Source organism: Canis lupus, chromosome 13, assembly GCF_011100685.1.
Source record: "Canis lupus familiaris isolate Mischka breed German Shepherd chromosome 13, alternate assembly UU_Cfam_GSD_1.0, whole genome shotgun sequence".
Taxonomy (NCBI): Eukaryota; Metazoa; Chordata; class Mammalia; order Carnivora; family Canidae; genus Canis; species Canis lupus.
Genome location: NC_049234.1, coordinates 20,546,542 through 20,571,659, shown reverse-complemented (window position 1 = coordinate 20,571,659; position 25,118 = coordinate 20,546,542).

Here is a 25,118-nt window from a genome sequence, read left to right as displayed (position 1 = left end):
AAGTTTGACCTTTTAGGTCACTTTGTGAGAGTTTCAAATATTCTTTTAAAAAGGCAAGGCCAACATTTCCACACAACTCAAGCTAGATGAAAGTGTTTGGGGTAAGTGATGGCTCCCTCTCAACTTCAAGGAAACCCTTCCAACAGTAGTGCTTTGCCTCATTATTTTTTCAAAACAGTGCTATGGACTGAGTATCTGTGTTCCCCCCAAATTCCTGAGTGTAAGCCTTCCTCCCCAGTGCAATAGTATTTGGAAGTAGGACTTTTGGGAGGTAATTAGGTCATTAGTTTGGTGGTCTCATAAATGGGAATAGTGCCCTTGTAAGAAGAGCTATGAGATAGATGATGACACTCTCTGTCATGTAAGGACACAGCAAGAAGGCAGCTGTCTGCAAACCAGAAAGAGGGCTCTCACCAAACACACTGAATCTACTAGCTCCTTGATCTTGAACTCCCCAGACTCCAGAAATAAATGCTTATTATTTAAGCCACCGAACCTATGGTATTTTATTATGGCACCTAAGACAAATGGCAGTCAATCAACCAAGCACTCTTAACATAGCAAGCTACTTGGATACAAACTTTATGTTATAAATGTTGGAAGTTGATAGCACAGTGTTATGAAGTCAGTTTTGTAACTGTCACCTTTACTTCTTAGGAGTGATTCAGTTTGTATCAATAATTGTGGTGAGAGGAACTATACATGTCCTCTCATCTCTCTTGGTCAGTGGAATTGTCTATTCATTAGAGAGATGACGTTTGGGGGGATGTCATCTATTATTACTCAATGTAGAGACCTTTATAATGGTATCTCAAGGCACCAAGGGACAAATGGTCTCTTGGCATAATAAGGTCATGCTTATTCATTCATAAGAATTAGTAACAAGGTTTTCACAGCAAAGTGCATATGACTTTTTTTATGTCTCTGGATTATTTGGGAGAATTTATGTTGCTTCAGAAGGAAGTGGCAAGATGTGTTTGATTTTAGGTGCTCTATAAAATACCAGATGTAGCCTCATGTGCATGTTCTCATCTCATCTTTGCTTCTAAATAAGTGAGCAGGAGCCAGGAAACCACTAAAAACAGAGTCCATCCCTGGCCCTTATGGAAGAGCTTTTATTAGACCAGGGAGGGAGAGCCCGGAAAGCCACTGACATCTAAGTCTGCAGCATTTATAAGACATGAGAATGGATTAACATGGACTGAGATTTTATTATTTGAATAAGTAAATTCACACCCCTCTGCTGACCCACATAACAGAAAAAGGAGGAAGATTTGGTTAAAGGGGAGAGAGTACTTCTGCACATGAGGTGGAATGGCACAGGCAAATGTCTCTAAAGTATGTCGCACTCACAACAACCACTCTGAGAGGGTTGTAGCAATAAACCAATATCTCTAAGAAGACAGGGAAAGAAGGAATGGCTGCATGGTTTACATCATGCAGTTTCTCTTCTCTATCTTGAAGGTTTGTTTGAGTGCTTAAAAAAAAAAAAAAGATTATGATAGGGATTTTAGCTTCTTTGAGTGCCATAACAGAATACCAGAGATTGGGTGGATTAAACAGTGGAAATTTATTTTCTTACAGTTTCGGAGGCTGGAAGTTCACGATCAAGGTGCCCGCAAGGTTGGTTTCACATCTCTTCCACGCTTACAGTAGCTCACCTTCTCACTGTGTGCTCACTTGCAGGTGCACAGAGACAGCTCTCTGGTTTCTCTTCCTCTTCTTACAAGGACACCAGTCCTATGGGGTTAGCGCCCCACCCTCATGACTTCCCTTTGTTAATGATCTCTTTAGAGGCCCCAGCAATACAGTCACCTTGATGGTGAAGATGTCAACATGTGAATTTTGAGGGGACACAATTCAGACCCTAACAGTAGATGTCATGTTAAATAAATTAAAACCTTAGCAGATAAAAGAGTATAATAGCAAATGAAGCCAAGGATTAAGTTACTGTGAATAAATGTATCTAGTAAGATCCTGACTAATTACAGTAACTCAAGGTAACTGCATCTCCCAATGACCAAAACAAAGAGGTAAACATCAGGTATAGAGCTCACGCTAAATTCTTACCTGCTACTCAGGGGAAACAAAGCTTTTCTTAGAGTCAAGTCCTAAAAAATATTCCCATTTCAATTACACTTGTAGAGTTCAAGCAAAAGCCAGTTTAATAACATTGCATCTTACTGTATCCCTCACTGCTAGCTGTGGGAATGAAAGCAAATCAAACATCTGGTAAAAGTATTGCTGTGAAAGGTCCACACACTGTGTGTCAAACTCACAGCTATTGGGTGACACTCCCAATAAGAGAACGGTTCAACAATTGTTATTCATATATCTAAAATAAGTAATAATGAGAAATATAAAATTAATTTCCATTTTTGTCCCTTATTAAAAAGTTACACTAAGGTACGTCTTAACCAAAAGGAAAAATAAAAAAACAGATTCAAACAATATGGATATATTTTTCTTTCTATGTTTATTCTCCATCCAAATGTACAAGGTAATTTTTATTTTACGAATTTGGGAGGGCAGTAGGAAGACTGCAGAGGAACTTGTGACCTGCGTACCCTGTATCTGAGTTGCTTGGGGTTGCATAAAAGGGTGAAGAAGTAAACGCATGGGTAAAGTAATTGCACAAAAGGTCTTGAGCATTGGAAGGAATGACTCTATGGCTCAGCAGCCTCGTTTATAAATCAGAAGCTCCTGCGCTGAAAGATTGGCTTCTAAAAGGGAAATGACCATTTCTGTGTCGGTTTAGTACACAAATTAAAATGTTATACTAATCGGATATGTCATTGGAACTTCAGTACCCAGTAGATACTGCTCTAGATAGTGACGTTATGCACAAAGGAGGCTTGTGGATGGAATCCAGGAACCTCAGGAAGCTCTCTCTAACCTAAGCCCCCACCACCTCCCTTGCAAACATGTTCACTTCACGTGCCTCATAATCACCAATAGGGAAAAATTAAAATAGGTTGGGGGCACTAGCTCCAAGGGGCAAGATCAAAATACATGTTTTTATTAGTGAGCATGTGCATTCCTAGCTCTTTAAAAATTTTGACCTCTTTTTTATTTACTTAGTAACTATCGTTTCAAAGTACAGGGAAAACCTCCCCCATAGATAGATCATGGAAAATGTACACAGGGTGTTAGGAGGAGAGTATGTGTTTCTCAAGGTAGAAGAAGGCCCTGATCAGAGAGTATCGACTCCAGGTGATGGGTCCAGGATCTCCTCAGTCAGGTCCCCAACTTTCCCTGCTCTTTGCTCTGCTCATGAAATACCAGGTAGGAGGTAGCCTGTTCAACTTCCTGTCTCCAGAACACATGTTAAGAGGGTTTTTTTTTTTTTTTTTGTCTTGTTTTGTTTTTTACAGTTGGAACCTTCTCTGAAATTTTGATATTAAAGGCACTTTGGCTGCCATGTGACCTTTTGGACCACCTCAATATTTTATGATTTAATCGATATGTGTTTTCATCTTGTTGAAGCAGAATGAAACTCCTTTGGGACAGTCCTTTGTCTCACCCTTGTTTAAACTTGCTGTCCTGCCCCTGAAGAAACAGCCTGGCATTGAGAGAAGTGGGAGTGGGGGATGGAAAATATTCCAATTCTCATTCAGCTAGTCCAATCATTAGCTATGTGGTTTCTGGCCTTTTATTTAACCCTCCCAAGATATCATTCTATTCCAAGAACACGCGGGGTGTGTGAAAGAGTGGAGTTAGCAGACTCGCTACCAGTGAGTAAGAGGTTTAGAACAAACAGCTGATCCCATTCACATGGGTTTGAGGTTTTAGTGTTCTTGGCCTTGTTTGCAGAAACCTTTCTTCAGAGACGTTCAGCTTTCAATACCTTTAAGAAAATGCCTTGAGAAGATCAAGGGAAAGATCACTTTTAAGCTGAGTGCAAAACCCAAAGCTCACTTAGATATCCTTGGCTTATTCCACTACTGGATAGACTTATGTTCTTGGGCAAAGATGACTGTTTTTCCTGGCTTTCCTTCTCAAATATGCAGACAAATCCTCGATGGCAGCAACACCTAGAGAAGAGTTTATAGCCAACTCTGTTAAAGGGAAGTCGGTAATAGGAGTGCTGTTTGCTGGTGCCAAATGGCATGGTTGTTCTAATATTGGGGAAAAAAGTTCAGCATCTTGGGTTGCTATTGATCACCGTGAGTGATTTCATTCTTTCTTGAATTGAAGTTGTTTGTCGCAATGGTTAGGGTAGGTTTTGACCAGGGTAATTTTGAAAAAAATAATGAATAGTGGCCTTTGTTTATTTGTTTGTATTTTTAAGACCTGCTTTTATAGAGTTGGCATTACAGCTACCAACACACAAAAGAGGTAGTCTGTCAAATGTACTGAAAGAGTTGTTGGAAAAGAGGCAAAATATTAAAATGAAAAAAGAGAAGATGGAGAAGAGGGCAAAAGGGTGTATTTTATATTTGAACTGGTATAACTAGCTGATTATTAATGGTAATTCTGTAAAAACCTTGGTTTGCATTTTTAGGGGCCAGTCTTAGTCTTCTAGTCTTGGTCTTGAAAATCCTCCCCTCCTCCACTCTCATCCCAGCTGTTGTTACCCATTGTAACTGTGAGGCTTCTGAAATACAAGGTTTAATATTTTATAGTAGCTTAAGATTGGGTTTGTTTCTTTCTGTGACTATTATGTTGTCATGGCAAAACTCTTGTGTAACATGAGAACCATAATTTCCATTTCACAAAGAAAATAATGATTCTTCAAGCTGACTTAAAGAGCTCAACAATCAAAACGAACAGCAAAGAACCCATACTTACATATCTCTCAATTGTACTTGATTGGTATACACTAAGGAAGTGGTCATTAATCAATGTCCTATGCTATAGCATGCTCTTATCTCCTTGGCACTTATTATGGAAGCATTTGTTCATTTTTTCATATCACTGGTCCTTTTAACAACATGGAGATCATTTCATTAAGAAATTCAGAACTTTCACCAGGATTTATGGAAAAACACATTCCTTTATGCCCTGGTTTTGAAATTCCTTACTGAACCTGAATTTTTGGAATTTCCACAGCTTAAAGCAACTGTTGTAAAAGAAACTTAGTACACTCCTTGATGTTCAATCTGCTTTGCTTTCTGGATGAATGCAAATTTAATGCTTTTGGTGACAAATTATCTTATTTAGAATTTATACATATTTTTGCCAGAAGTAAAACAAAATAAAAAATATTGCTCTACTGGGTGTTATACTATATGTTGGCACATTGAACTTAAACAAAATATATAAAAAAAGAAAATATTAAAAAAAGAAAATATTGCCTTTACTATGTGCAAAATAACATAGTTCAAATGTTTTTTTTTTTTTTTTTTTTTTTTTTTTTTTTGCATGTCCTTTGGAGTATACAGACTCAAAAAGATAGATCCCTTTTTGGAACAGCAATTTATTTTTTTCCCACAATTCCTTAGGCTGAAAGGCAGTCTACTGGTCTTACCTGAACTCTCCTGGGCAGTTGCAATCAGGTAAGCAGTGGATTGATTGGCTGAGAGAGCCAAGCCAGTTTCATTCATATACCTGGGAGATAGTGCTGTCTGCCTGTCAGCTGGGGTACCTTGTTCTCCTCATCTGGATTCCATCCAGAGGACCTCACAAGATAGGTCTTATCCTCTTCTTTGTCCTTCGTCACACTTCCTTTCCTCTTCCAGTTTGCAGTCCTTAATCCTCAGGTGCTCGTGATATTTTTTAGCTTCTGTAATCCATTTGTCATGTGGAAGATGTGGACACTTCCTGCCTTTTCACTTTTTTGTCACACTTGCTAGATTCCTGCTGTTTTCTTTAGCTACTTTTATTCCTTGCCACTTATTCTTACAGCTTTGATCACCTCTGGGACTAGTTTGTATTTCTGGTCTGTGTCTATTCATTCTTTGGAGAGAATCTGCAAAATGGAAAAAAACATGGCAAATTTTCCATAATTAAGTACTGAATTTGCACAGTCCTGATTTATGTACTATGATTCTTTGCAAAGGACTTTTTTTTTTAACTTCTGTGCCTTTTAAAGTGTTCTCTTTTATTTTCTATTTTTGTTTCTTTTTAAGATTTTTTTTGAAGATTTTATTTATTTATTTATGAGAGACACAGAGAGAGGTAGAGACATAGGTAGAGAGACAAGCAGGCTTCCTGCGGGGACGCCGATGTGGGACTCCATCCCGGGGCCCTGGGATCACAACCTGAGCCAGAGGCAGTCACTCAACCGCTGAGCCACCCAGGCATCCCTAATTTTGTTTCTTTTTAAATATCAAATATGTCTCTCTACTTTATTTTTAAATATGTATTTCTTGATGTCAACTAAAAACATCCTACATTTCCATTGTCTTTTTTTCTATATTTTCCCTCTCTCGGTAGGGAAATTAGATGCAATGGTTCACTCCAACAAAAACACAATTGGATCCAAGTGAACACAGTCTCTTAAATCTCCTGCCAAGGAGCCACACTCTCTGCTGCTGCTCATTTAAGCACTTTGACACCCACCTGGGGCTATTGTCACAGGTGTTTATTCTATACGCCATTCAGAATCATGGTGTCCAAGACTAAATGTAATCAACCTACTAAGAAACAAAGGTAAGCACCCAGCAGAAACCATCTGAAAGTCTATTATATCTATCATCATGAAAGCCACATTCCTAATTATTTTGGCTTAGGAAGGGTAAGAGTTGTAGAGCTTTTAAAAAAAGATCATGTCCCTGAACAGTAAATATTATGAAAACCTCAAATCATCAAATAATAAATAGAATTGTTGTAAAAAAAGTCCTCTTATTTTAAGTACAATTGTTCCTAATCACAATAAAGACAATATGAATGAAAATTGCCTCTTTGAATTTACTGTAGTCAGATGTGACTCATATGATTATTTTACCTTGAACATCTTTACTGCTATTTATTTTAAAATTTTTATTGGATGAATTCTGTTCATTATCTCTTAAGTGACATTTATTTTTCAGTTCTCAATGCAAAATTTTATTTGTCTTAATTCATGATTACAATGACATGGAGAATTAAATATAGGACCTTTTCCTTCAAGGTCAGAATAAATTGAGGACCAATAAAAGGGAGAAATTAAGAAACCTGGTTTCCTTTTGGTTTATTACTTGAAAATAGCAAAGTACTCCATCTGTCTGGAGAACTCTCCAAGTAGTTACTGCTACTTATGTTTATTATTTCCATTAACTTTTCCCAAGAAGAACTCTGGGATCTTATAATAATTTTCATATTTTATAAGCAAAGAAAATAAGTGCATTCAAACATGTTGGAAAAGAAATGGATAGTTACTAAGAGTATAAAAGAAAATATTAAAATAAGAAAGACAAATAGAAGAGTTTGAAACTCAGTTGAGTAGTGATTCAGGTTGAACCCTTTCTTGTGGAGATAACTGAAGATCTGAGTAGATACGGTCTCAAGGGTCACCTTAGCCTCTGAATTGAAAACAAAACCCTTTGGTCTCCTGGTGGTTAATTGAACCCTTTCCACACCAGACCACACTGCCTTCCCGGAATTTACATGGCACTTTCATCCTAAGCACTGGCACACTCCAGTGTCCAGGGTTGCCTCCAGGTCCTTAGGTTTGGTGGGTGGTCAGTATTATTTTACAGAGAGAGAAAGAGAGGTTTCATAGGAGTTAAGTGACTTGCAAAGTATCAAACAAGACTTCTGAAGGCTGATCTAGAAACTCAGGGCACAGCTGAGATATTCTTGAAAAAAAGTGATTCTTACTTATTTTGAAGAAAAATAATTTTGAGGGCAAATAGATGTAAAAGAGCTATGTTCTACATTTACAAGGGATTACAAAACACAGCAATGATGACTTTGCAAATTATTTCTCTAATTTGAAACGTGTGGGGATTTCACATTTTAAAAGACCCTTTTAAATAATTTTCCCCGGGTTTTTGAAAGTTCTGGAAGACTGATACACTTACAAGGATTAATTTACCTTTGCTGATCCTTATTTCTATGATATCTGCTCTGCTCTGCAGAGTGTGGAGTTAAGGAGAAGACACGCTACTTATCCTACAAGAAAATTGGAAAGATCTTAGCTTTGAGATGTAATGTTTCCAGATGGTTGAAATCGAAAGCAGACTTCCTCTTCTTGCCTGTTCAGCCAAAGTTTTACGCAGCAGTAAATAAGCTCTTATTTGCTTGTTGTGCATTTTATTGCAGGATACAGAAGGATTGAGGTGACTGATTTTGGGGAGAATGATTCCCTTCTCTGTATATTTGGAAGGGTAGATACTGCTTCTGCCTCAAAACAGAAATACATAGATCACAATTTTAATTTCAAGAATACTACAGAATTCTGTTGATTCTTTGATTTCATTGTTTTTTTTCCCCTAAGACTTTTCTAAAACTTGCAGAATGCTCTCGATTTCTATTTCACAGACCGAGGCAGAAAAGCACAATGATTTTTCTTGCCCTTAAGCTTTAAATATTAAATTTATTCTCATGTAAGTAAAAGCTCAATACATTGATTTTTTATTCCATATACAACAATAAACAATTTTAGAAAAAATAATGTTCTTGGAAATCTAAATTAGATTTTTTAAATGCCAATTTTCTCATTGATGGCTTTGTGACCATAAAGGAAACAGTTGACAAATGGGTTGGAGAGTTGGTTATCTAGTTTCCAAAGGTAATTTCAGTTTGTTTTCTGGCTTATAATTTCTCTCCCATTTTTGGTATAAAATCATGGTAGAAATGGTGGAAACCATCTCAGCCATGATCTTTGCTGGATAATGTTTCTGGGCCTTCCCCAATAGACTGAACAAAGAGAATATGTGCTGGTTACATAGTGGAATTAATAGAACTAGCTTGTCAAATAACAGTAGTGTAGGTGAAATCTCATTCTATAATATGATGAAATTTAATTATTGTGAGCTATGTTATATGTTCAACCTCTCCCAGTCTATCTTTAAGATTAAAAAAAAAAAGGATGCAATATTCTTGCAGAGTCACCTCACTGCTTTTTTTTTTTTTTAAAAAAAAAAACCTCTATTCCTACTGAAAGTGAGTAATTGTTTTCTTTATCTTCAAATGTGTGAATGATCAAGACTGAATTTTCCAAGATCTGCAGAAGTCAGGTGCTTAATTTAGGATGAAGTGAGAACTCAGCAAGTACTGAGAATGGTGGTTGGAAAGAATATTGGTTATACTCGCTTTGACATAGTTATAAATATCCTCATCCACAGGCAAGTGGGAGGGACAGAGGGCAGGCACTACACACTTGGGATAGAGGGTAGAACACGTGAACACCTCTGGTTCATTTCATGGACATGTGCTGAATGTCTATGGTGTGCTGGATACTGCCCTTGACATCTGCTAAGGGCTAAATGTTTGTATTCCCTGCAAAATCACATGTTGATTCCTAGCCTCTAAGATGATGATATTAAGGAGTGGGGCCTTCAAGATCTGATTAGGATCTCGAATGGGATTATGAAAGAAGCCCTAGAGATATTTCTTTCTTTCTTTTTTTTTTTTTTTTATGATAGTCACAGAGAGAGAGAGAGAGAGAGAGAGAGGCAGAGACATAGGCAGAGGGAGAAGCAGGCTCCATGCACCCGGAGCCTGACGTGGGATTCAATCCCGGGTCTCCAGGATCGCGCCCTGGGCCAAAGGCAGGCGTCAAACCGCTGCGCCACCCAGGGATCCCCCTAGAGATATTTCTTTCCTCTTTCACCATATGAGAATGCAGTGAAAAAATGCCATGGATGAACAAGGAAGTGAATCCTCATCAGATATCATATCTCCTGGGACCCTTGATCTTGCATTTCTCCGCCTCCAGAATTATGAGAAATAAATTTCTGTAGTTTACTGGGGTTTTGTTTTTGTTTTTGTTTGTTTGTTTTAAGTAAGCTCTGTGCCCAATATGAGGCTTGAATTCACAAACCGGAACCAAGATGTGCATTTTCTACCCACTGAGCCAGCCAGGCAACCCATACATTTCTTTCATTGAAGTGGATGGTATGGTATTTTCTGATAGCAGCCTGAATAGACTAAGACAGCATCTTTATTCAGTGATTAAAAAGACACAGTACATGATCAAGGAATGAAAACCCTAGTTGGTTTGCTTTTAGACCATCTTAGCTTGTGTTTGGGTTTCTTAAAGAAAGGATTCTTAAAGGGGGGTTAAACCCTTAAAGAAGGGTTTCTTAAAGGAGGGCTTCTTGAAAGTAGTACAAACCAAGAGAGAAAAGATGGAAAGAAGTTCAAGCGGAAGGGGCAACGGGAACAGAGGCACAGAATTGTGAAACATAGCACATACATAGGTGACTAGAGGCTATAGGCAACTTTAATTACTACAACCCAAAATCTGGAGGCAAAGTATAAGAAGTAAGTGGTCATAGTCACAAATAATCTCTTTTTCTGTCTCTTTGTGAGATAATAAATGTGATTATGGCAGCGGATGTGCTTGGTTCATCCTGAACGCCCCAGTGTTTTGCAAACACCCGATAATATCTTATTAACAAGCAATCATTTATTGATGTCTAAGTGCATGACCTGAATAAAAGCGGTGTGAATCAGTTCAGAGCAAGGGATCGGTTTTTAAAATATTCAATATGTCAAAATACTGAGCCTTGCCAATCAAAATTAAAAACAACATCCAAGTACCTGTATTCATTAGATCACATGTACTCCAGGACAAGGCATAGCATAGTGTTAAGGATGTAAAGTCAGGAATGATCTTAGCTCAAATCCTGGCACCCTTACTTCCTAGCCATGTGCTCCCAGGCAAGTGATTTGATCCATCTGTGCTTTGGGTTGCTCAAATGCAAAATATAGTACATACCTCATCATGTGGTTCTGAGACTTACAGGAGTTAAATCCCATAAAGCACTTAGAACAAAGCCTGGCAGACAGCACATACTCAATGAAAAGCTCAGATTAAAATCTCATTAAGTTATTAGCAGTGACTGTTTCATTGCAGGGAGGTGACTTGACTTTTAAATTTCAGCAATACCTCTTCTTTCAATCCTCACTCTTTCTCTGAAGGCTGTCACTGTCTTTATTTAACAATCTGCTAAATTCACACAGATAGCCAGCACCAGAGCTGGGTTCTGAGCTGGAATGGTTTCATTCCCCCATAGCATTTTTTACAGAATCTTTTCAAGGGAGAGCTCACAGCTCAAATATGGTGGTAAGGAAGTAGTCAAAAGTCCACTTTTAACTACTTCTGTGAACATATGTTTTGGCAAGTTGCATCAGACTGAAGACCCATTCAACCAGTGCAGAGGTACCTGTTCTTAACTGATGCCAACACCAAGAGCTTTAGGGAAGTTCTACAAACATGTGATTTTTGTTATAGCCCATTAAAGATCTGTCTTCCATAAATTTAGCTAAAATATTTTTATGCCTAAAATGAATTTTCTTTGACCATGAGTTCCACCTTTACTTGAGATTCTAGTATAAGTGGTTTTCATCTGCTTATATCTTCCTCAACTTGGAGAGTTTGGTGTTCATCATGTACTAATCTTTATATCACTTGTCTTGTAGAACATTAGCAAAAGCACAAGCAAAATTTTGGAAAAAATAAATATGAAGGTAGAGAGGACACTTTAGGAGTGAGGATTTTGCAGTTCAGCTTTGGGATAAATACAACAAATTTTAAAAAAAAGAATTCCACACTTTAGGGATGCCTTAGAGGGCCTGACCACAATGATGAGCAGAGTCCTGTGGAGGGAGCCTCATAGGGCCGGGCCACTGTGCACCGTGGCCCAGCAAGGAAGGGAAATTGCTCACGGGAATTTCCCAGCTCACTCCTGGCCACTGGATTAAATCGAGGTCCTCCAAATCTTTTTCTGACAAAAGTTACTTTCAATTTCTAGGAGGAATAAAGAAAGGATTTAAATAAGATGAGTCAAAACTTCATAAAATGTCTGAAATGAATTGAATATATGGACAAGGAATCCAGCCCTAGAAAATAAATAGGTCCCTTGGGAGAGTCTTCTCTTGTGGTCTGTGAAGAGGGTTGATCCCTGAGGGTTCATTATCTGTCTGCCGAAGAAAGATAGACATTGAGAACAAGCTGTAAGAAACTTGTACAGCAGTTTGGAAGTAATGTTATATTTGTTTCATTTGATTGTAAGAAATGACCATAATGTATGCCTTCAGTTTCTTGTGCTCTTTTTATTTTGTTTTGTCTTATGAATTTACTTGCTTTTTCATTTTACATTTCTAGTGATCCATTCTTTATTTTATTTTACATAAGTATCAGTCAGGGATGAATAGGTGAATAGGTGAAGGAAAAAAATCGACACCTTTCCATAGATAGTTTGACAAGTACTGTTTTAGATTGAATTTTTTTTTTTCAACAAAGTGTAGCAAATTTACAATCACCACATTAAAACTGTGGGGGAAGGAAATTTTAAAAATTTCTACCAAGCAAGAGAAGGTAAGCGGAGGTTAATTTTACATTGTCCAGTATTCCCATTTTATTTTTATTTTTTATTTTTTAAAGATTTTATTTATTTATTCTTGAGAGACACAGAGAGAGGCAGAGACACAGGCAGAGGGAGAAGCAGGCTCCCTGCGGGGATCCCAATGTGGGACTCAATTCCAGGATCCCAGGATCACGCCCTGAGCCAAAGGTAGATGCTCAACCACTGAGCCACCCAGGTCCCTATCACTGACAATCTTATTAGGTAATATGTTGAATTTATCCTTTTAATTTGATACACATACAATATATATTATAAGTGCTTTGATAGTTGCATTTGTATCTATATCTTCTAATCATAACAATATCACATAATTTTTAACAGCAATTTCTTTGCAAGAAAATTTTTTGGGATTATAGTCGTTCAGTTGAGAGGACAATACAGCATTTTATATTTCTAGTATGTACATCTTCTCGAGGTTAGATTTCCTATATGTTAATTACTTATAATGTTTACACTAAAGCCTTTTGTTTTTCCTGAATTTACTTTCTTCAAAAATACAATAGGTTATGTTTACATTAGAGGAAAAGTTTTTTCATCTTTTCCAGTGTTCTCAATCCCTGAGATATTTCTATTTGGTTCTTGTTAGAAGCTGTGAGGGAAGGAAGTATGGTTCAGTGATTAATTTTTTTAAATAAGTCAAATATATGAAAAATGTTAAACTCCACTTTTACAAAGGAATCTAAAATACCAGCGTTTTCCAATATTAGCAGTACTGAAATCAGACCTGGGCAGGTAGGACCCCTGCCCTGACACACCTAGAGGATGTGTCCACCCACACACATCCTTCTAGATGATGCTCTGGGAATACAGGAGTTTGAGGTTCCCTGCCCCAAAGGTAGAGCCTGATTCCTGGCCTGTGTGACCATCTTCCCTGAGTCTGTAGCCCTGAGGTGACTGCAACAGAAATGTGAGCAACTAAAGGCCCAATGAGTCCCAGGGGCATCTGTGGGGGAAATGGCAGACACTGATCTGAAGTGTGGTCTGGGATGTCCATATGCCCACAAGACCTAGGAGGTAAGGGACTGAGCTTGGTAGGGATGGTGGTGGAGGAAAAAGGGCCCTGACCTTATAATTTTAGGTACAGAGCTGACTCCAGAGTTTTAGGTACAGAGCCAAAAACAAGACTTCAAAAAATTTGTTTAAAGATATTATTTCTTTATTCATGAGAGACACACAGAGAGAGACAGAGACACAGGCAGAGAGAGAAGCAGGCTCCACGCAGGGAGCCTGACGTGGGACTCAATCCTGGGTCTCCAGGATCATACCCTGGGCTGAAGGCAGCGCTAAACCGCTGAGCCACCCGGGCTGCCCAACTTCAAAATTCTTAATGAACTAACCATTGTACAACATTTTCTAGGGGACCATTTGCAATACTGATAAAAGTCTTAAATTCACATCTCCACTTTTAGGACTTTGTCCCACACATATTCTCTAAATAATGTGCAAGAAAATGCCTTTCTTCACTGAATCACTTATTTAAAATATGATTGCGTATTTCCTTTGTTTCAGACACTAACAGGTGTCAAGGATATAGCAGTGAACAAAATACATACATATATACATGAAGTCCCTGTCCTTAAGAGATCACAAGTTAGTGGGGAAAGCAACGTATAAGTAAATAAACTGAGATAAGGACACCTGGGTGGTTCAGTGGTTGAGCATCCGCCTTCGGCTCAGGGTGTGATCCTGGGGTGCTGGGATCCAGTCCTGCATCAGGCTCCCTGCGTGGAGTCTGCTTCTCCCTCTGCCTATGTCTCTGCCTCTCTCTGTGTCTCTCATGAATGAATAAATAAATAAATCTTTAAAAAAATAAAAATAAACTGAGAGAAATATAATTAGATAAATTTATAATAATATAAAAAGGATAAGACTGCAAATTGGAAGACTAAATGGAGATGTTATATGTATATAACATATGTTCATATATACATATGTTTTCATTATAATAATGCAATTCATATATGTTCATTAAAATAATGCTACAGTAGCAAAAAATAACAGGAAACAACTAAAATGTCTGCTCATATGGAATTGGTTGAAAAAATTAGAGTACTGCTAGGTAAATAATGTTTATCATATGGCTGTTAAAAAAATGAAATTAGGTTTTTTTGCAAATGCTGATGAAGAACTATCTCCGATACAGGGAAAACCCCCCCACAAAATATTGTATATTGTATATTACAATAATATGCTTCATTTATTTAAAATAATCAAAAGAACATATATGCATATATATATGTATATACACATATACAAACACATACACATGTATACCTGTGTTTATACATCTTCATGAAAAATTTCTAGATAGCCAGAGCAAGAAAACCAATAGTGGCTTCTTTGGTCAAACGGAGAAGGAAGTATGTTATTCATTAAATATCTTTTTGCCCTGTTTCAACATTTTACCATGTGTATTTATTACTTTTCAACAAATGGTTGTTGTAAAGGCCCAGATTCAGTTAAAAAGGAAGTGTTCTCCTGTAGGCTGAGAGCAGTGGAATTCTGAGCAATGCATGAGCTATGGTGGTGGGGGGGGGGGGGGCGGGGGGAATGCTCCCTCTGGGTGAGGGAAGTGTGAACAAGGGAGAGAAAAATCCGGGAGGTCGGTGTGGATGAAACTCCAGTAACTACATTTCCAGAGACACACCTAAAGTGGGTAGAAGCAGCTGAACTAGTTTTGAAACAGGAGTATTTGCTGTAACATCCAACTGAGAGTAAATTAAAATCATCCGAGGTTCCAGGTTGGGAAGCGGGATCATGGCAATGAAAAGTTGTGGTTTGATGATAACAATGTTTGATGGGTTCGAGGGCTGTGGCATTGCCTTCTCAATAAGCTGTGAGCCTGGAATGTAAGACAGAAACAGATGTTCTGGTTCCAAGGTGTTGGTCTAAATTGGGTGAAGCACCAGTGGAGGAAAGGTGAATGGGACAAGGAGCCTCCAAAGTCTAGAGTCAAGAGTCTTGATACAGGCAGCATCCAAAGGCAGCACTATGGAGGAAGCTGAGATCTCCTCTCTGAAGAGACAGGGTGCAGGAGGCTAGGCAGAGAGAATGAGAGGTCAGGACAGAGCCCCACATACAGAATGGAGGCTAGAAGACAAGTCTGGGGCTTGGGAACCTCTAAGACCTTTGCTCTGGGCCCTCGGCTGGTGCACAAGAGCACCGGTTCCGAGTGTTGGATTCAGCACCAATGCAGTAGCCCACGGCACCTTCCATCTCCTGCAACTCACAGTTGTGCCCCTTTCTCATCTTGGCGCTCAGGTTCCGGTCCAAAGCAGTCCAGCCCTTGGGTACCAGTTTAGGGGATTTGGGGCATCTATATCCGGAGAAAATTTGGTATGAGATAAAGCGTTTCCCGAATCAGACTTCTAGGGGTCAGTCACTTCCTGGTTTGAGACCTCAAGCAAGCTATTTATACTCTCTAAACCTCAGTTTCCTCATCTGCAAAATGGCATAATAATACTACCTACCTCATAGGGTATTTACATTAGCATTAAAGGAAATAATGTACACCAAGTGCCCGGCATGTGGTAAATGCTCATTACATGATGATCGATAATGACGATGATATAGCAGCATTACACAGGTCAGGCCAGGTGTGCATGACATTACTGCATTCGACCTTTCCTTCCAGGTGAGGTGTATCCGTTTCTATCCCTCAGTGATCTGGCAAGAGCAGAAAGTGCTAGAAGTATGGATGAGGGTCATGAAGAGGAAGCCAGCTGGAGTTCTTGCAACTTAGCCATCTAGCTAGTGCAAATGAGCCATAGAATTATTATTCTTAGCTCTTCCCACTGCACCCCTCCCTCCACGTTCTTGTATCCCCAGGCTGGGAAACATCTGTTATATAATCATTCTCATGAATATGGGGTAGTTTATCTGTAGTTGCATACATTATATCCTTATCATCCACAGCCATACAGAGCCCAAAACTAGCTGTGCATCTTATCGTAATTAATCTTACTAATTAGGTTTAGTGTCTACTTCCTTTGTTTCCTGCTTCCCATTCCTTCAGAACTGATGCTGGGAATTTTATACTAGAAAGTTGCAGCTGTGTTCATATGCCATGGAGCTCCAGTTACAGAAGGGACATCCATGGCCCTGTGAGTTGAGTAATAATAACTCCCATGTACATTAATCCTTACTTTGTACTGGAGGTAACTCAAATTTTCTGCCCATTTGAGTGCTCAGTGAATGCTTTCTTGACTGATGTGGTGTGAAAGTATTGGGGTGGTTATTTGCTTATGGTGCTTGGGAGTTAGGATATATTTCCTAGAAAGCTTCAATTAGTTGTACATTAGTTTTCTATTGTTATTATAAGAAATTACCACGCACTTAGAGGCTTAAAACAATGCAAATTTATTATTTCAATTTCTGAAGGTCAAGTTCTGGGCAAAGCAAGGATCAGCTAATTCTTTGCTTAGAGTCTTGCAAGCCTGATACCAAGGTATCGGCAGGGCTGTACAACTTTCTGGAATGTCTGCAGGTAAATTCACTCAAACTCATTCCGATTGTTGGAAGAATTCAGTTTCATGTGGTTGTAGGACTGAAGTCCCCATTTTCCTGCTGATTGCCAGCAGGGAGTTCATTCTCATCTTCAAGAAGCTACTTACATTCTTTGGCTCCTGTCCCTCTATCACTATCTTCAAAGTCAGCAATGGTGAATCAAGTCAAACTTCAAATCTCTCTGACCTCCCCTTCTACCACATCTCTCTGCCTGGTCTTCATTTTCACAGCTCAAAAATTTTACTTTTGCTCATTCTCAGTATATTCAAGGTCCAACAAACTAACAAGACCAAAACAGGAGCATAGTAGATTTCAACTCTAACTCAGTGCTAGTGGCTGCCATATATGCTGTGTGGAGAAGAATACTGAGTCTCTAACAAAGTTCAGCAAGACCTAAGCCGTAACAAATACGTAGTGACATTGACTATGTGTACTTGTGTGGATCTACAGGTGGTAGATGGAGAAAGTCTTGGCATATGTGTCATTTGCAATCTAGCACCTAACATATAACTTATCATATCTACAAATTTTTTCATAAATAGATTTAAATGTTTGTTATCTGAGATTTTTTTTTTTTATATATATATATTAGAGCTCCTTAGAAAATGAAATCACAATAAGAAGTTTGCTCCAGTGATGCTGGTCAACTCTAACTGTTCTCTTGGATCTACTGTCAGACTGTTTACCTTGACACATTCTGTCTTGTTGTTTATGCCATGGTGCTAGGATGCTAATACAACCAGCTGAGCAAAGCTGTGTGTTGATGTCTTGGTTGGTGATATTCCCTGGCCCCATTCTTAGAGTTGCATCTGCATTGTAGGCTCTTATTTCCAGTTCCCTATTTCTTTCCAGTTGTATCCTCTTCTCCAAAAGACCACTCACTGGTTCCTTTCCTTTGAGTTCTCTGGGTCTTCAAATATGTTGTTCAGTCATCTATAATGCTCTTCACCCACATTTCATTGTTTGTAATAATTCGTTCAAGAACCAATCTCGAATGTCACCTCTTCAGGAAAATTTGTATATATCATCATAATAATGGTTAATATATTTTAGATAAAAACTAGGTCAGACACCAGTACCTTTAGATGATCTATAGAAATCAATTCTTCTAATGAGTCCATAAGGTGAATATCATCATTCCTATTTTTTAAATGAAGAAACAGACTCAAAGTGATTAACACATTTCCTAAAATGAGTCCAGTTAGTAAGAGCAAAGTCAGGTGGCAAATCCACCTGGGTTCAAATGTGAATCCCTTGTTCTTAATTTATGTCATGATGCTAAATGCTCTGTGTCTGAGACTCCTTATGTTTAAGTTAAGTCTTTCCTTCATGACCCCATCTCAAGATCACTGCCTACACAAACTTTTTATCATTCCTCTAAGTAGATGAGCCTGGGATTTGAAACATCCTCTTCTCTTATTTACTCTACTCGGGGCACTGTTGTCATTTCTCTCCTTGTATTACCTTGTATTATCTTCTCTTACTCTCTTTGTTTCTGGTGGGCTGCTGTGACCCCTCTGAGGGCTGGACCAGGACTCATTAACTCCCTCTTATTTAAAGGACCTAGCATTCTTCTGATGAATGCCTGCTAAATAACCAAAGAATTGATCAACACTCCTCTGAGTAGATTTTTAGAAAGCCTGACATGAGAATGATTCTGCTTATTTTAGGAGAGTGTAAGAAAAGATGACTAAGTAAGGCATGCACTAGTTACCTTTAATCCCCTTAATTGAGGCTTTAGCTTAAAGTTAAATTCCAAAATGATTAAAAGCGCATTACTGATCTCACACACCATTCCGGCTGTACGTCAATGCTCACCCACTGGGAGTATCAACCTTCCGAAGGGTAAAGCTAATGTTTGAGGGAGGAGCACCACCAGTTAGTGGTGCCAGAAGACTTAGGCCTTGGGGATCTGCATAAAACAACCCGCCCCTTTCTTCACACAGCGATGTTACCACTTGCTAATCAGTCAACAACTGGCCTCTGTGATAGAATTTCTTCTCTGGATTTACACAGTTCATAAAGACAGAACTGTCAGTAGACTTTTTCTTTACTAGACACCGTCTATTTCCATGAAAGTGTTTATTTAGCTTTGGGGACAGGAAATTACTGCAGTCCTAAAGATGGGGAGATAGGGTGATGCTGCAATTTCCTTTTCGTTATATGAGGCAAAATTGAGAAAACATTATACCTCTATATGTTATTTCAAAACCTTTTTGATAGTAAATATCTATATGTTTTTGTCTCTATCTATATCTCCAATGGTTTGTAGAATTCTTTTTATATATGCATAGTAATTTATGAGAGGTTCTTAACTCTGTCCAAAGAAGAGAAGACTCAGCTGAAAGTGATTCAAACGTTGAAGAAATTGTGATCTCACATAGCAGTGTGGTTAATATAAAGGGTCATTTAATTCTGTGGTCCCAGAGAGTCATCAAGGATCCAGGCTGCTAATATCTTTTTGCTTTGTTATTCTCAGCTTGGTACACTTTGTCCTTGGTTTGCCCATCCAAGATCTCAAAGTGAATGCTACTGCTTCCAGTTTCTTATTATCACACAACCAAGTCAGAAAGGAAGAAGGGAGAAGAGGGTAGTGTTGCATCACTGTTAGCTGGTGGAGCAATTTGGTTAATTTCAATAAAGAATGAAACTCTGGCATGCTAACTAGTTATGCAACCCAAGAGCAGTTTGCGTCCTCCAACTTTTTAAAGGGACAAGTGGCATTCAGCCACCCGAGATTGAGCAATATCAGGTCTGTGATGCCCTCAGATGTCCCAGCTGCACGCTACTGACTGGCTCAGTGTACACCTACCCTACCCCGGCAGGCACAGGTAATCCATTAAATCCCATTTGTGATGGGGACCCCAGATTGACGAAATGCATATAAAATATTATTAAAATTTGTTTACTAGTTTCTAATTCACTACAAGTAATACAAGTTTAGTCATGCTTAGAAGGGGAAGAAGTCTCTGGTTTAAAATGTTTACCTGAGGGTAAATCAGTACTTTCAGTATACTGATGGAGGGTGTATTTATTTAGTTATGGCTCCAAAGTTTCAGAAAGTACTAAACAGCCAAAAACTGTTACTATATTTTCTAAACATTTTAATTCTAGATGGAAGTCTTCACTCGTAAGCAGGCTGTTTTGACAAGTACCTTTTAAGATCTTAGTATTCATTGTAATAATATTGTGTTAGGTTAATTTATAAAAATGAGCACACATTAAATTTGCTTTAAGTTTATAATATATTAAAGTCAAATAAACGCTGTCACTTTAAATAAACATTGTAAACTTATTCTGTTTTATTTAAAAAATGTTTTTTTAACGTCAATGAATATTTTCTAGCAATGAGCAGCAAGAGACTTCAACTACTTATTAGCCAAGACAAATAATTATCATGATTGGAAGATTAATGAAGATTCACCTCCAGGAGTAAAAGAGGATTTCTGTTTCCCCTAATGTAAATATCTGCTGCATACCTAATGAGTCCTGCTTCTTTGACATAAAGGGGGAGAGTGGGTTGCTACATCTGCCATATATGCATCATTCTTTTTTTTCTTTTATTAATTAAACTCTACCCCCAACATGGGGTTTGAACTCACAACCCAGAGATCAAGGGTCATATGCTCTACTGACTGAGGCAGCCAGGCACCCCATAGTCATTATTCATTTATATACCTCATAATGGTGCAGTATGGAGGATCTGTGTGATAGGCATTGCTAATGCCCACCAACATGTGTGATTCTCCTCTGTTTGGCTACAGATAAGCACAAAATTCCATGCGTATTGAGACCAGGCCATGTGACTCATTTTGCACAATGAAATTAAAGTGTGCATGACTGATACTACTCCTGAGCAAAGAGTGTTTAATTACTACACTAATTGCTAGTGCTCCCAGCCTTCCTTGGCAGTGTAGCAGCTGCTGTGGAAATGGAGGCATGAACAGGAACCATCCCAAGGAAGACAGCTTCTTGGGGGAGTCTTCCAGATATATAGCAGATTACGAGTCAGTGAGAGATAAACCTTCAATGTTTTAGGCCACTGAAGGTATATTTTTACAGCAGCTTAATTAAACTGCTAGAACTAGTTAAGTAGGGTTATCTCCATTTATCTCCATTTTTTTTTTTTCTGGTGAAGGATGTTAGCTGTAAAAATTATGTAACTTAGTTCTACCACTTATCCATCTGTCCTTCAACTTAGACCTCCTTACCTTTCTTTTTTTGTAGCTACAGTAACAGTAATCTTAGTTATTTAAGGGAAAGGTGGCAGCTAGATAGTTTGTTCTAAAGACGTCAGATTCCATAAATATTTATTAAACACCCATTATATTGCATTATGTTGTTACATATACATTATTACATATACACTGTTACATTTTAACTGCACACACACAAAAATCTGTGGAGAGGAAAATATTGAAAAAAACATTGCACAGAAGAAGACTCTAGTTCATAGGGTGGTTAAATAAATTCTTCAAGACCACTCAGCTAGCAAATGGTAGAAATGAAACACAAATCCAGCTTGTTTAGCTGTAATTCAGATATACTTTTCATAATGCTATTCTACAGGCTTAGAAATTCAGTTCAAATAAGAAAAGTAGCCCCAAATGATATGCTATTTTAAAAGACATGATGGGAAAGAGTAAATAATATTAAAGAGTTTAGACAAATATGTTCAAAGCTGGAATGCATGTACTAATGGTTCTTGAAATAATTTTGGTGGTATTAAGGATGCCTGAGAGGCTTAGTGGTTGAGCATCTGCCTTCGGCTCAGGGCATGATCCCAGATCTGGGATCGAGTTCCACTTCAGGCTCTTTGCAGGGAACCTACTTCTCCCTCTGCCTATGTCTCTGCCTCTCTGTCTCTCTGTGTCTCTCATGAATAAATAAATAAAATCTTAAAAAATTTTGGTGGTATTCAACAAGATGTTCACTAGTGTTGAATTGGACTTGTGCTTCATATCACTAAGTATAACTAAATCACTCAATATTATACAAAAACAAGGGATGAGCACTGGTTGTTATTCTATATGTTGGCAAATTGAACACCAATAAAAATAAATTTATTTAAAAAATAAATAAAAAATAAAATAAAATAGAACTAGAATAATAATAATAAAAAAAAAAGACAAGAAGATCTGAGGAGTGGAGAGATGACAACCTGACTAGTGACTTGATACCCAAGGAATGATATGCTGGTGAGCTCCGTGGGTCTTCTTTTTGCCTCATGGGTCCTATACTTGGAACCAAAGAAGGTGGTACTACCGACAATGTTTGTGTCCTCTAAAAACCATACAGTGAAACCCTAACTCCCAATGTGATGATATCAGGAGGTTGGGTCTTTGGGAAATGACAAGGTTGGGGGTGGAGCCCTCATAATGACATTATAAAAGAGACCCCAGAGAGCTCTCCCATCCCTTCCACTAGGTGAGGACACAGTGAGAAGATGGCCATCTGTGAACTCAGAAGCAGATCTTTATCAGACACCTTATTTGCTAGCACTTTGGATTTCCCAGCCCCTGGAATGATAAAAAGTAACACCAATAAAAAATAAATTTATTACATAAAAAAGTAAGGTTATATGGTTTATAAGCCACTTAGTCTATGGTATTCTTTCATGATAGCCTGACCAGACTAACACAGCTATAATCTGGAAATGTCAATGGATACAGACACACACACAAAATCCCCCAAAAGGCTCACTCTCTTTAGTCAAAGAACCGGGGGAAAGTGAGATGAGCAAGATAGAAAAAAACTTTTGGGCAATACTCCCTCTACTCCAGCAAAACACCACAGACAAAAATCTCTGATTCTTCCTCCACCCACATCAGCAAAGGCAAAATGAAGAACAGAGACTTTTATCCTCGTGAGGCCATAATGAGGAATCCCAACACCTCCACCTGTATGGTGGTAGAGATGGTAGTAGGTGGTGTAAATGACTACTAGGGAACCTGAACTTACACCTTCATCCATACTAATTAGGCACCCCTTTACTTAGCCATCAAGATGGTTTCAAATGAAGCCTAGTAAAGGATCAAGACTTTCATTATCACCCAGTATTAATGAGGCACTCACCACCATGGCATCAGTGGAGCCCACGTGGGCATCTGGAACTAACCTCCCAAACCTACCAGTAATAAGGAATCCTTTTTCTTATGTGTGAGGCAGAATGAGGAATCTGGATTTCTGTCTGACTCCACCAGGAAGTAACAATGTGGCATCCCTTCCTACCTCTGCAGTAGGGGCAATATTATGAAATGCCAGGTAAAACAGAAGGTTTACAGAGATCTAGAGTCTCATAATGTAACATAAAAACTTCTGAATTTCAATTAAAATTTATTTATATTACTAAGAATCAGGAGGCTCTCAAGCTGACTGAGAAAAAGACAATTAGTAAATGCCAATTTAGAGATAACACAATGTTAGGATTATGTGACAAAGATTTGAAAGCCCTCATCATAACACTTTAACAAGCAATTATAAATATCCTTGACATAAATTTTTAAAATTGAAATCTCAGCAAAGGAATAGATTAAATAAAGAACCAAAGGTAAATATAATTAAAATATATAATAACAAAAATAAAAACATCAGTGGATGGGTTCAACAATAAAATAGAGAGGACAGAGGAAAGAATTAGGGGAACCAGTAGACAGAACAATAGAAATCATCCAATCTGAACAAAAGAGAGAAAATAGAGTGAAAAGAAAATGAATAGAGCCTTAGAGACCCCGAGACTATAAAAAAGAGATACAGTATTTGTGTCACTAGGGTCTCAGAAGGAAATGCTAAAACAGCACAACTGATAAAGTACTCAGAAATAATGGCCAGAAGTTTCTCGAATTTGGCTTGAGACAAACCTAGAGACTCAAGAAACAAGTTCTAAGCTCGATGAGCCAAAAGAAATCATTCCTAGACACATTATAAAGGACTCTTTGCAAACTAAACACAATTGTGAAAGCGGCCAGAGAAAAGTGGCACCTTTCTTTAGGGGAAAAAAATTAGAATGATAGTCTATTTCTCATCAGAGAGCATAAAGGTCAGGAAAAAGTGGTACAGTATTTTTCTAAGAGCAAAGAATCCTAGATTCAGTGAAAATTCACTTCAGAAATGAAGGGGAAATCAAAACATTCTCAGATGGATGGGAACTAAGGAACTTTGTTATCAATAGACCTGCCTAAAAAGAATGACCAAGGGAAGAGGTCTTCAACAGAAAAAACAAAAACAAAAACAAAATAACCTAGGAAGGAAGAAGAAACACAGTAAGCAAAAATATGTGTGACTACAATAGACTTTTTTTGGTCCTCCTGAATCCCTAAATCATGTTTTCTAAATTATGCCATTTGAAGCAAACACTATAATGCTGCCTGATATGGTTCTGAATATTTGTAGAGGAAATATTTAAGAAAATTATTTTACGAATGGGAGAGAGTAAAGCGTGGTAAGCTTTCCATACTTCACAGGAACAGGTAAAATGAGGAAACAAATAGACTGTGATCAGTCGTATATAATGTAATGTGATGCAATGTAACACTCAGGGCACCCGCAGAAAGCTACAGATTTTAAGTGTAAAATATGCACTAAAAAACACTACAGATAAATCAAAATGAAATTCTAGAGAATGTTCAAGTGACTTATAGGAAAACAGGGAAAAGAAAACAGAGACAAAAAAAAAAAAAAAAAAAAACAAAAAACAAAGAGAACAAACTGAAAACCAAGGTAATATTGAATTACATAGTGAGAAAATCTCTCCCTTTTTCTTTTTATTTTTTTTTAAATTTCTCCATTTTCAATGCCTCTCAAACTTCTGATCAAATCAGGCAGAAGTCCTAGTCCGATGACAGGAATCTTTAGCACTTCTCTAATATTGCTAACCTTTCCTTCTCTAACCTAGAGAGAGTAGGTCTCAGACTTGGAGATGTGGCTGGTGACAGTATTGGGCCACAACTGTATAACACTGCATTTATTTTTCAGGAACTTTCCTTTATGGTAAAATATGGAAGTTTCTATATATGAATCTTATAAAATATCCTTTTTTCAATAATTGGGAAGAGATCAACCTATGGAAAAATAATAAATACATGATGGTCATATATTCAAAAAAATAAATATTAGGAAGATGGTGTTCAAGTGACCAAAGTTTGAGAACTC